Source organism: Sorex araneus, chromosome X (genome assembly GCF_027595985.1).
Source record: "Sorex araneus isolate mSorAra2 chromosome X, mSorAra2.pri, whole genome shotgun sequence".
NCBI lineage: Eukaryota > Metazoa > Chordata > Mammalia > Eulipotyphla > Soricidae > Sorex > Sorex araneus.
This window is the reverse complement of record NC_073313.1, coordinates 339,198,931-339,207,141: the sequence shown is the minus strand read 5'-3', so window position 1 is coordinate 339,207,141 and position 8,211 is coordinate 339,198,931.

Below are 8,211 nucleotides of genomic sequence, written 5' to 3'. Positions count from 1 at the left end.
GCGATGAACATAGGTGCACATCTGTCCTTTCAAATTAGTGTTTTTGTGTTTTGAGGATAGATACCGAGAAGTCATATTGCTAGGTCATATAGGAGTTTGACTCCTTTTTTTTTTTTTTTTTTTTAGAAATCTCCATATTGCTTTCCGTAGAGGTTGAATTAGACTACATGCTCATCAGCTGTGGGTGAGGGTTCCTTTATCACCATAGACCTGCCAACACTGGCTACTCCCAGATATTTTGATATGTGCCATTCTCACAGATGTGAGATGGTTCTGTCCTGATACAGGTGAAATATTTTCATGTTCAGTGCTGTCTTAGGCAACCTGCTTAAAATCCACGCATTGAGACCCTTGCCTTCATACAGGGTTTCTCTGCCTGTCTTACCCACATTTCCTGAGTGTCTGAGTCTTCTGCTTCTGTGTTGTGTTTCCTTTTTTTTTTGTCATCCCTCTCTCTGCCCTCACGGGTTACTCTGTAAGAGAGCACTGGTGAGAGAGGAGGCAGCCTCTTGCCTCCCCCTCGGGAGCAGCTGTTCTTGGGTGCATCTTATTAGCCAGATGCTCCACCAAGGGCTGCTAATTAAAAACAGAGCTTTGCATATATTTTGCTATTTCTGCCCTTCAAACAAAAGAATTCTCATCTATCAAATATTTAATTTTGAACTTTCAATAGAAAAATCCCAAATATGGTCTGGAGAGATAATTCAGTGGACTGTACTACGTGCTTTGCATGTAGGCATGTGGGAGACCTGGGTTCGACCCCCAACATCGCATGATGCTCTGACCATTGCCAGGAGTGATCCAAGAACTGAGCCTGGAGTAGTTAGTCCCTGGCCACTGCCAGAATTGGCCCCCAAACAAAACCAACAAACAAATCCAAAGTTGACCTTTTAAAGTGAAGGAATCTGGTGTACTCGTTAGGGCGGCAGGAAAAATAGGGAAGCACAGGATTGTGATTCTGCTGTTGGGCTATGATTGTATAGGTGTGGTGCGGTGTGGGGCTGTGATTGTGTATGTGTGGTAGTGTGTGTGTTTGTGTTTGTGATGACTCAGTATATGGGCTATGATGGGGTAGGTGTGATGACGTAATGTGTGGCTGTGTTTGGCTAGATGTGATGATGCAGTGTGGGAGTGTGGTGGGTTTGTGTGATGATCCTATATGTGGGTTGTGGTTGCGGAGGTGTGACGATGCAGTGTGGGTCGTGGTTGAGTAGGTGTATTATGTGGGTTGTGGTGAGGTAGGTGTGGTGATACAGGGTGTGAGCTGTGGTTTGATATAGTGTGGATTGAGATTCTGTAGGTCAGGATTTATTCTTTAGCCCCCATTTCTCATAAACATGAATAAGCCACGGGGCATAACTTTTCACTGTATCACTGTCATCCCATTGATCACGATTTGCTCGAGTGGGTGCCAGTAACATCTCCATTCGTTCTAGTCCTGAGATTTTAGCAGCCTCTCTTTACTCATTCTTCTCAGCGGTGCTGCATTGGAGGCTCTTTCAGGGTAAGGGGAATGAGACCGATCATTGTTACTGTGTTTGGCATATCGAGTACACCACGGGGAGCTTGCCAGGCTTGGCCGTGCAGGCAGGATGCTCTCAGTACCTTACCAGGTTCTCTGAGAGGGAGAACGAGGCTATAAGAGGGAGCGTTGTTCTATAGTCTCTGAATCTTGACTGTTGATGAGATTACATGGTGCCGGGGCAGTTTGTGGGTGTGGCTGCCAAGCTACTGGAATATGGGGAGTCTGGTGGAGGAGGCCCAGTCCTGATCCGAGCAGGCTTGGAGACCTCAGCCCCGGGTCCCGCACACCTGGGTTCCTCTGCTGGTTCCTTCATGCGTGAGGCTCGTTTGAACGTGTGGAGAGGGGCCTTGAGCATGGCCGTGGCTGGATTCCAGAGGTCTTTGTCTGCTGGGGCTCTGCTCAGGGTTGGGAGGGAAACTAAACCAGTCTCACTTTGAGGGGTCCCAGTGAAGACAGCCAGGTGGGGGGGGAAAAAGAAAGCCTAAATTTTAGATAAGAAAATATGACTCCTGGATTTAATTCTTGTACCATAATAGTGCTTTGAAGTATCATAATGTTGTTCAATGCGGGTAAGATCAGCATGGGCCTGCATTTAGGTTTTGCACCAAGCCCACATTCCATATAACCCATGTCACTGTGATTGGCTTTTGTTGCCAATCAGCAGATTTTTTCTTGGGGCTTTCCACTGGCTGCCACTTCTCCTGCTGCTTTGTCACTTCCAGCCCTTTGCCTGTCCCCACATTCCTTTCAGAATCTACGTTCTCTGGGCAATCAGAGTGATAGTATAGAGATAGGGTGTTTGCCTTGCACGTGGCTGACCTGGGTTTGATCTCTAGCATTGTATATGGTCCCCCAAGCACCACTGGGAGCAATTCCTGAGTACAGAGCCAGGACTAACCCTTGAACATTGCTGGGTGTGACACCCCCCCTCCCCCCGCCGCTCCCGCTTCAAAAAAAAAAAAGCTATACCCTCTCGGGCTGAAGCAGTAGTACAGCAGGCAGGGCACTCGCCTTGTATGCGCCAACCTGTGCTAGAATCCCAGAATCCCATAAAGTCCCTCAAGCATACCAGGAATAACCCCTGAGCACTGCGGGTATGGCCCAAACACCAAACCAAACCAAAACCCAAACAGAATCTATGCACTTAGCTGGGATTTGAGAGAAGTTGTGGGGAGAATTACTTTTTGATGAAAGTTGCTCAGCTATACGGCCAGAGCTCTAGTACAGCACGTAAGGCACCTGCCTTCATGAAGCTGACCTGATTGAGATTCCCGACACCCCATTTGGTCCCCTGAGCACTACCAGGAGCGATCCTTGAGTGCAGAGCCGGGAGGAGTAAGCCCTGAGCACTGTTGGGGTGGCCTCCCCCCACAAAAAATAAGCAAAAAGTTGTTTAGTCAGCCATCAGGCTCACCAGCCCAACATCATCACTAGACCAGAGCCTGAGTTTTTAGGTGGGCATAGCCCAGAGCACTGCTATGGGGAGTGAGCCCGGGGCCCCCTGCACACTGCTTGGGAAGCCTCTTCTGAAAAGAGGTGCTGAGCCACTTAGCAGTTAGTTATTCTGGGGTGAGATTGGATTTGATTGTGATTTAGGGAGGTCAGTTTAATAACATAGTAACTCAAATAAGGGGGGGCTGGAGTGATAGCACAGCAGGCAGGGCGTTTGCCTCGCATACGGTCAATCCAGGTTTGATCCCCAGCATCCCATATGGTCCCGTGAGCACCGCCAGGAGTAATTCCTGAGTGCAGAGCCAGGAGAAACCCCTATACATCGCCGGGTGTGACCCAAGAAGCAAAAAAAAAAAAAAACAAAACCCAAAACTCAGACAAGGGCAATAGTGGATAACTGTTGATTTCTGATGTGTGTGTGTGTGTGTGTGTGTGTGTGTGTGTGTGTGTGTGTGTGTGTGTGTGTTGGGGTGGAGTTAGTGGGCAAGGACTGTCTTCTCCATTTGCACAGAGGGGTGGGTGGGCTGCTGGGAAGGGCCAAAGAAAGAGTTGCATCCTATAAGAGTTGCATCCCATGGCTAACCTGGCGCCTGGGGGCTGTCCAGCCCAGCCTCCCACCTCTGCCTTGGCACGTCTTTGACGTGAAACCGCTGATTTGGGACTCTGTTGTAAGTGACAGACGCAGGGGTCAGGCTTTCTGCCATATCGACAGGATGACAGCATGAGGCGACGGGATGCATGGAGTGCTTCTGCATGACGGACAGGAATGTGACCCTCTGTCTCTGCAAAGTGACTTCATTCTCTGCTGCCAGTAGGCTGGGCTCTCCATGGTCGGACCGTGTTTTTGATGGTCTAGTCTTGCTTGGCAGCCCCCGACCTGGGCAGTGAACCTACCTAGGTCAGACCCCAAGCTGCCAGGGCGTCCCTGTGACTCCACTGGTTTGGGTGCCTCCTCGAGGAGAGGGGTGACCAGAGCACTTATGGCTGGGGTGGGTGGGGACACCCTACTGTCCTGGGGGTCCTCCATGCCCTTTCCATGGAGGACGTGGTTGCTGGCCACTGATGGCTGAGGTGTGGAGGGGCAGACACGTGTTCAGCCTCATTCCCGGGCCGCCTGCTTTGTTGGGGAAGCATCTGCGAAGAGTCTTGGTGGTTCCTTCCGAGACTTATGGTTAGGGCCTCTGGAGAGCCTGGGGAGGGCACAGCCCCCCCCTCACCTCCCCCTCCCTGGTGTCACCTTCCTTGGGCCCTCCATGGCTGCCGAGAGGAAATGGCTGAGAGGGTGCAGGGCTGCGTTATGGGGTCTTGGCAGAGCGGGAGCAACAGAGCCTCATCACAGGTGGTTTGACCATGGGATGGGCCCGTGGCTCCTGGTGTCCACTCCCTAAGGGGACAGCCTGGCCTGGGCTCCAGCGAGCTGCCCCCATGCCAGCAGAGCCAGAAGGCCCAGTGGGGGCTCCATACTCCGATTTCTCACGGTTCTGGAGGCTGTGAGCTTCCAGGTGGGGCTGCGTTCTGGCCTGCAGACGGCTCTCCTGAGGAAGGCCCAGGAAGGCTGAGAGGGTGGTGTGGGCCTGAGCCTCAGCGGACAGGAACCCTGGTCACTGAAGGGCCCTCCGCCATGCTTGAGAGGGACCTGCTATGTGTAGCCTGCAGACAAGCTGAGTGAAGTACGCCCCCCTCCAGGAACTCAGACATCTCAGCTCTCACTGTGGGGGTGACACCAGTAGCCCCGTCTCCTCCAGCCTGTCCTCCTGGGCCAACTCCTCTTCACCACAAGAACCCGCCAAGCCGCCAAGCCAGGGGCTCCCTCGGCCGCACGAGGAAGGCCCGGGGCCCTGGCCAGAGCCTTCACTCCTCAGGCGGTACTGCCACAGGCTCTGGGGTCTAACCCTAGCCCGGGGCTCCTAATCCCGAGTGAGTCTCCCCCTGAATACATCCGGCGGCCCTGGGTGCAGCTGCCTGTGGCCTCCATGAACTGGGCTCTGCCTGCAAGGCAGTGGGAGGGGACAGGGGCACGAGGAGGGGGAGGCCCACCCGGGGACTCGGCTGGGCTGAGGTTGTCTGCCTGGAGGTGCAAGCCTCTTTGTCTGAGTCTGACGTTGCCTTTGCTGTTTCCTGCCTTGAAGTTAGTGTTTTTCAAAGTGTTCTCTTAGACAGCTGGGCCCAGGTTACTGGCTTGGAGGGGCTGGGGGTACACAGCTTCGTCCTCTGTGGAGCAAGGTGCTCCCTTCCTCCTTCGTCATGCACCGAGTGTCTTTCATGTCCCAGGTTAGACGTGCTGGCGTCTATTTTGCACACGCTGCTCCCAAGTACCCTGTTCGAAAGCCCAGGTGGGATTTCACGTGAGTGACACGACAGCCCAGCCGAGGACAAATCGATGACATCAATATGATTTGCTTTTCGGCGCGCTCCACCTTTAATTAATCCCCATGGCCCTGTGGTGAGGGCAAGACTGGGGGTGGCTGGCATTATTGACTGGCCCTGCAGAAGGACGCAGAGCAGGGGGTGCCCAAGGACACAGGGGGCCACTGGGGGGTCCCTAAGGACACAGGCCACAGCACAGGGGCAGTGTGGGCCAAGGCTGGAGTGGAATGCTGCCCACCCAGGAGTGTGCTGGCCAGGGGCACACATCTCGCCGTCAGTACTGGTGGCTCTAAGCTGCATGGGGGCCCAGTGCTCACCCCCACACCCCAGCTTCCTGTAGTGCCCCCACCTACAGCCGCCACCTCCACCTTCCAGAGGTCTGGAGGGCTAGCAGGGACCTGCTGAGCCCACGCAGACAGAATGGTGGGATCTGCCCTGCAGCACGGGCCTGGGAGGGCGGCAGGGGACTCTGCCCCAGGCGCCCAGATCTGGGCAAGCGGCCTGGGCAGTTCTGTGTGGCCCCGGTCTGCGGTGCTGCTTGGAGCAGGGGGGTAGGGCCAGCAGGAGCCCACAGCCGCCAGGAGTCCAGAGCCGGGGCGATGCATGAAGATGGCCTCCAGCACCCACAGGCTGTGTGCCACGATGATGGGAGAAAGGACGCGGCGCGGGTCAGTGTGGCCACCGTCAGGGCCGGCCCCTTCCCTGGGTAGAGGTGGACCCTGCCCCTGCAGCCCCCACGCAGCCTCTCGGACTCTCCCCCGGGCTGGAAGACTGGATTCCTGGGGGTTGCAGCCCCCCACTAGTCTGGAGATATGCATGCGATGGCAGCGCAGGAACCTAGTTACCCCGCTGCCAACCCCTTTTTACCCCAGATAACCTATTTTCCGGGATTCGGCTCCTGCCCCTCCCCCAACCCCCAGCACCGGTGGGAGGGGCTAGTGCTCGTCGGCCCGCCTCCTCCCTACCCCTGGCTTCTCTCTCAGCCCTGCTTCAGACCCGGCACCCCACCACCCCCACCCCACACCAGGGGCTCCTCCACGCTGGTGGACCCCCAAGAGGTGACCGTTCCCCCCGCCCCTGCATGGACCTTCAGTGGTGCCTTTTCTCCTGACGTCGAGTGAGGGGTCCGAGGGACCTGGCTCCGTGCACATACGGAGGTCAGGCACTGACCGCTGTCCTGCTGTTTTACTTTCCAAAATGATGCCTGAATGAAATATAAATTTTATTTCTGTGGTTCTGAGGATGGCATGCAGGACCAAGGCAAGCGCTCTGCCGCTGAGCTGCAACCCCCCCACCCCCTCCCTAGCCCCGACCTCTGTGTTCCAAAGGCAAGTGGGATCCATTGGATATGCACTCAGGCTGCCCGACGGTCGGTGCGGGTCTGGTTCCGGGCCTGTCTCTATTAATGTATGTATCTGGATCATTCCCTACAGAGCACACCGCACTCACTGTTCCTCTGAAAACACGTTTCCTCACTTTCAGAGGCAAATTATGTACAAATCTTGATGACATTTCCTGCGATTATAAAAACAAACACACAGGCTCATTATGATGTTAGACTCCAGAAGTGAAATGAAAAATGACCTCCTGCCCACTCGATCTGCAACTAGTTAACATTTAGTGTTACTTCTCATTTGTTTTTACTGCTGTGTATTTATAGAAATATTTCCTTTGTTTCACATAAATATTTCCTTTACCAGTCTACAACACGGCTCGGGGAGGGGCCTTGCTGCCCTCCCTCTAGTGCAGCTACTCTACTTTTGCTGTTGATGCTGTGTGTTTCATTATATTAGAAACATAGGGAAATGCAAGTTGTTTGTATCACTCTTCAAAATGGAAGAATTTTCTTAAAAAATCCATTTTATTTTAAAATCTATTAGCAGAGCCAGCTATTTAAAGCCCGTCAGAAGTCCTTTAGTAGAAGCTGGAGCAATAGCACAGCGGGTAGGGCGTTTGCCTTGCACGTGGCCGACCTGGGTTTGCTTCCTAGTATCCCATATGGTCCCCTGAGCACTGCCAGGGGTAATTCCTGAGTGCAGAGCCAGGAGTAACCCATGAGCATCGCCAGGTGTGACCCAAAAAGGAAAAAAAAAAGAAGTCCTTTAGTAAACAGCAGAAAATTTCTAGCACTTTATAGATTTTTTGTTTCTGGGCCACACCCAGTAGTCAGTGGATACTCCTTGCTCTACACTCAGGAAGTACTACTGTGTTCAGGGGACCATATGGGATAGTGGGGATCAAACACAGGTTGGCCATGCACAAGGCAAACGCCTGACCCGCTGTACTATTGCTCCGGCCCACAGCTTTTTGGGTTTGTTTTTGGGGCCACACCTGGTGGTGCTCAGTGTTTATTCTTGGCTCTGTGTCCATGACTATATGGGGTACCAGGGATTGAACCCAGGTCTGCAGCATGCAAGCAAGTGCCTTACCTGCTGTACTGTCTCTCTGACCCCTCATTTAGATTTTTTTTTTCTTTTCCACAAGCAGGAATGACTACGTAAATAATGAAAGAAGATATCCTGCCCAGATACAGGAAAAGAACATAAATGACACATGAGCTAGGACAGACCTCCTCCTCCTCCGGCCTCTGCTGGGTCCCTGTATTTCTGTGGTATCAGGGAGGGGCCCAGGGCCCAGCACAAGTGAAGCAATGCTTCCACACCTGAGGCACACCCCAGCCCCTGGCTTTCTTTTGAGGGATAAGCCTCTGCTCCACAGTGCAATCCCTACCCCTCAGGGCGTGCAGACACAGGGTTGAAGTCTCGATGGGGTCTCGCATGCGAGGGCTTGTCGGAGGGAGCAGCACAGCTGAGAAAGAACCAGCGTGCTTGGTCCGAGCGTGTGGGAGGAAGGAAACAAGAGGCAGA